A 5037-nucleotide genomic window follows, 5' to 3' on the forward strand; every position below is an offset into this window, starting at 1 on the left:
CTGGATGAACAATCTGGAGGAGAAAACAACGGGACCGACAGTTCCAGTGGGACATGGGAGAGGAGGAGGTGGGGGATAAGGGAACAACAGGTGATCTAAATAGAAATCTTAATCCATGTGTATATATCTTTTTTTCTTGACTGATAAAAACTTTTAAATGAGCCAAAGGGATGAATCAAATCAGTTGTTACATTTTAACTTTGCTATATCTACTATAATAATCTCCACAATACTCTGTCTGATAACAGAGCTATTCACATCCCATGACTATGATTAGAGGGAAATCACTGGAGGCTTAATTCATGTGTGGATCCTGCGAATGGATTTGGGGCTTCCCTGTAATCCATAGCCTCTGAAAACCAGGTGTTTACAATTTAAGCTCTGATACCATTTCCTCCTTCATGTTTGGGTTCTATTATTTTCAATCCTTGGATCACAAAGGTTGCTGTACTTCTTCCATGTGAACTTAGTTGTTACCTCACTTGGATTTTATGGCTGCTTGTTTAAAGACTTGCATTTAAGACCCTAGATTCTATTTTTCTGATAGCCAGGCACCCTTAAAATTTCTTCACTACATTTTGCTGTAGCACCCATATCTTCAGTGATCTCTTCACAAGGCTGAGTACCAAGCAGGGCCATGTCATAAAAGCTTATTTTGGGGGTGCTGGGGCTAGATTTAAGTGCTAACTCCACATCTATTTATATATCTATGGTTTATATATGTCTCTGGTTCACCTTAGAGACATCATTGCCATTTTATTTTAGGGAACGTTATCAATCATCTCCATGGGGTATAAAGCCATTCTGTTGATAATGTCATTAATTAAGCCAATGGCAAGGCATTTAAAACAGAGTTGAGAAAAGAAGATTATACAAGTATAGACAGCAATCCGTGAATTATTGATGTGTACAGATTAAATTCTTAAGTGGCTGGACACTATTTATACAAAAAAAGGGTGTTGGCGATAAGGCAAAACTTTGCATAATATTCACTGGCAATGGGAGAACTAGGCCTACCAGATGAATATATATCTCAATAAAGCAAGAAGTGCATTGAAATAATAAGGCTATGATATTCTGACAACAAATCCTTGACAACTGCAAGGTTGGAGGACTTTGTCTTGCTTGGATCCAACCAATGCTCATGGAAGCAGCGGTCAAGAGATCACATGACACCTCGCGTTAGAGAAATACTCCTGCACAAGGCCTCTTTAGAGTACTGAAGAGCACGGATGTCAAGCAAAGAATGATTCACAGGAACGTTTTAAAGAACAGCAGGAAACGGGTAGACTTTCAGAGACGAAGGACTGTCAGTGCAGGCGTTCGGTGTCCCAGTGGTCACAACCCTGCCCCCTTGACCGCAGCGCCACACCCTCCTCCTCCACACCCAGGCTTGGTGCAAAGCCCGCGGCCCCACCCATCACCAGGAGCCCCTTCATTGGCCCGCGCTCCCAGGCCCTGTGGAGGGCGGGGCGCCGTCGCCAGCCGCTACTGGGCCCTATCCCTGTCGCTCTGCCGAGGGCAGCGGGATGTCTGCGAGGTCTAATTGCAGTTGCGGGAGAGGCTCGTTCCCAGCGGCGTCTGTGATTAGCTGCCGCCGGGCGCCCAGGCGGCCTCCGCGCCCACTCGCCCGACGCGGATTGGCGGGCGTGGCTGTCAGTCCGCGGAAACAGACTCCCCTCCTTGGCCATCAGGCCAACAGCACTGAAATATTTTCGAGAATTTCCAGCAGGCAAGCCCGCTCTGGAGATCAGGAACAACGGAGGAGGCGATCGAATTGACAGGCCCTTCCGTTCCCTCCGTTGGCTAATGAACACATTCGCAGGACCATAACCACGAGGTAAGCGGCCAAAAGAGCGCGATTCCTTTATTTCTGCTAATCGTTTATAATGTTATTTATTGGCCGGGGCTTATCCCATCGACCCCAGCCCCCCCCTGGAATGGAGATTAAAGGGCGGGGGGGTTTAAAAGGAAGGGGGGGTTGCTTTGATTAGGAGACCCCTCGGACCAGGCCCCACAGTCAAGCGCTCTTCTCTGTGCAAATCTCTCTTCCCTTTTGAGGTCAAGAGCGCCGTGTCGCCTTGTGGCCCACTAGTGGCGTTTCCTGTCCAGATCGCACTCCAAGCCTTGAACTTGGCCCTTTCTGAAGGTGCATGTGGTACCTATCACCTAGTGGGTGGGGTGGGCTGGGTCTGAAAGGTGGGGATGCCCAGGGCGGAGGGAGGCGGGCTGGGAGGATGGAAGGGAAGCAGCACCTGCCTTCTCCCATCTCGCCTGCCTCCGTTTATTCCAGTGAGACTCCGAGGGCGCCCAGCTCGAAGCTCCTGGAAGCAAGGATGCTGTTGAGGGGAGCAGGGTCCTGTCGCAGCAGCAGCTGCTGTTGCCCGAGCGAGTGAGACAGGGCGACGCCTGGGATCTGTATGCGAGCTAGAGGTTGGGAGGTGGGAGACCCAGCGGCCGAAGGTACTGGGAGAACCAAGCCATCTGCCAGCGCTGGGGTGTGGCGCGGCAGGGTATTCTAGCTGCATATGCCACGGCGAGAAGCTGCACCCTAGAGTCCAGGATCGTGAACTGCCCAGGGGATGGACTCTACCGGGGATCCTTATTGAGAAGGATGCGGAAGCCTGATTGGTTTCGATCTGTGGGCTCAGGGATTTCATTTGCCAGGAGTGGAACCATGATCTCAAGGCCTTGTCGCTGCTGTCGGAAAATTTCGAGAATTCACCGGAAGGAACAAAGAGGCTCTGCGTACAAATGGCCAGACGATTTCGAGTCCCCTAAAGCTCTCCTGGCTTCTGCGAATGTGCAACAAGGCTGTAGGCCTATGCACTCTCCGGCACCGCATGTGGATAGAATGAGGTGCTCAGATGGCTTTGGAATGGCTTCGGATATGACAGATTGTAATGGTGTGGTGGTGTGCCTGAAAGAAGAATGAAACACGCGAGTGTCACTGTGTGTGCTTCACTGTGTGTCTGTTTACTGGAAACGAGCAGATGCACCGCTGGATCTTTTTCTTTAAAGATCATTTTATTGGGGGCTCTTACCACATCCATACATCAATTGTATCAAGCACATTTGTACATATGTTGCCATCATTTTCTAAACATGTATTTTCAATTTGAACCCTTGGTATCAGCTCCTTTTCCCCTCCTTCCCCTATGCTCCCACCCTCGTGAACCCTTGGTAAATTATAAATTATTATTATTTTCATACCTCACACTGACTGCTGTCACACACGTTTCTGTTGTTCGCCCCCTGGGAAGGGGGTGGGGTGGTGGTGGTTAAGCGTTGATCATTGCAAACGGTTTCCCTCCCACCCCCCACCCCCACCTTTCCCCCTACCTTCCTGGTATCCGTGTTGTGAGTTCTTATCTCTACCTGCTTTGGTGTATAAACTCCGTCTAGCCAGAACGTAAAAGTAGGATAGGGCCATGATAGTGGGGGGTGAGGAAGCTTCAAAGAACCAGAGGAATATTGTGTTTCATCAGTGCTATACTGCATCCTGGTTGACTCATCCTTCCTTGTGACCCTTTTGCGAGGGTATGTCCTATTGTCTACAGATGGGTTTGGGGTCTCTGCGCCGACCCCCCTTGTTTTCAAAAATATGTGGGGGGTTTTGGGGGGTGTTGTCTTCTGATGCCTGTTACCTGTGGGCTTGTTGCTTCTCTGCTAGATGACCGCTTGTTTAACTTCAAGCCTGTAAGACCCCAGGCACAACATCTTTTGATACCCAGGCACCATGGGCTTTCTTCACCACATTTGCTTTCATTTGTCTTCAGCAATCATGCCAGGAGGGTGAGCATCACAGAATGCTAGGTTGTTAGAACATAGTGTTCTTGCACATCCACTTCTTCAATGTTTTGCCATGTAAATATATGTACATAGGCCAATACCTCTATTTTTATGATTTAATATATTGACATATGTACACACCTATGCTTATACCTCTATCCATAGCTTTGCTTCCTAGGTTTTTCCTATTTCCTTTTACCTTCCTCCACCCCCCACCCCCAATCATGCTCGTCGCCCTTCTTTCAGCCCGTTAGTAATCCCTCTCAGCTAAATTGCTGTTTCTTCAACACCATCGAGATCTCTACATCCTCCTTGCTGTTGATTTTAATTTCCTAGCTGTTCCCCTGTCTATGGAGTTGTTTGCTCACTGTTCCCTTCCCCAGCCTCCTCCCCCAAGTCCCTCTGGAACCATCGGTCTAGCTGCTTTCTCCTCGGCCTTGCTTCCCTGTCCTATCTTATATGTGTGGGCAAAACAGCAGTAACAAAACAAAAAGGAAACAAAAGATTGAATAAAAAGAGGAAAAACTGAACCCTAGCCAAACAAAACCAAAAAAGCATACATAATTCCAGGTCTGTCTGTTGACCTTTATGACTATCTCCCCACTGGTCCTGGGGGGTTCTGGGACCTGCCCCTCCTAGCCTGAAGTCTATTTGGGGGCACCTCAGGAGCTTGTGGCTTTGCTTTACTCCCATTGCTGATATGTTATGTTCCCTTCTTGGTTCACACCACTATCGGGGTGGGTGCCAGATGAGATTGGACACACTCCCTGCCGTGTGTCCTCTGTTGCAGTGTGCTCCAGCAAGGGGACATCATGTCTTGAGCTCTTGGCCCTATAGTCCTCTCTGTGCCTTAGCAGCTCCGTGCAGGACCATCCTCCTCAGGGCTTGAAGGGCCAGTGTAGGATGCAGTCCCTCACTCTCTTTTTTCTTCTTGACTTGTTCTGTGTGGGTGTGCCAGGCTAGCCACTTTCTCCACCCTGTAGTTTAGTGTGGACCACTGGACCTTAAAATAGCTTAGTTGGGCAACTTACCGTTGCAAAATGTATAGAACCCAACAATTGCCACTTCAGTGTTTTTCCTGCCTTCAATTTAGTGGCATCAATTACAATTGAGTGGCATCCACTTTGCCCTGGTGGTGTAGTAGTTACTTGTTGAGCTGCAATCCTCATGGTCGGCAATTTGAAACCACTAGCAGCTCTGAGAGCGACAGACTGGGCTTTCTACACGTGTAACCCATTACAGTCT

The 5037-nt window shown here is 48.8% G+C and overlaps 1 protein-coding gene across 2 annotated transcripts in view; it reads left to right on the plus strand.

Annotated features, from left to right (window-relative positions):
- Positions 1-1710: 1710 nt before the first annotated feature.
- The window catches only part of PPM1K (protein phosphatase, Mg2+/Mn2+ dependent 1K), a 29813-nt gene continuing 26486 nt past the window's right edge, over positions 1711-5037 (plus strand). For both annotated transcript variants that reach the window (XM_004703257.2, XM_045284090.1), the window contains exon 1: positions 1711-1840. The gene's annotated coding sequence lies outside the window, so the exon portion shown is untranslated. The remainder of the gene's footprint in view (positions 1841-5037) is intronic.

The sequence above is a fragment of the Echinops telfairi genome, unplaced genomic scaffold (assembly GCF_000313985.2).
Source record: "Echinops telfairi isolate 266 unplaced genomic scaffold, ASM31398v2 ScPeMD7_7468;HRSCAF=8506_0, whole genome shotgun sequence".
In the NCBI taxonomy this organism is placed as follows: Eukaryota; Metazoa; Chordata; class Mammalia; order Afrosoricida; family Tenrecidae; genus Echinops; species Echinops telfairi.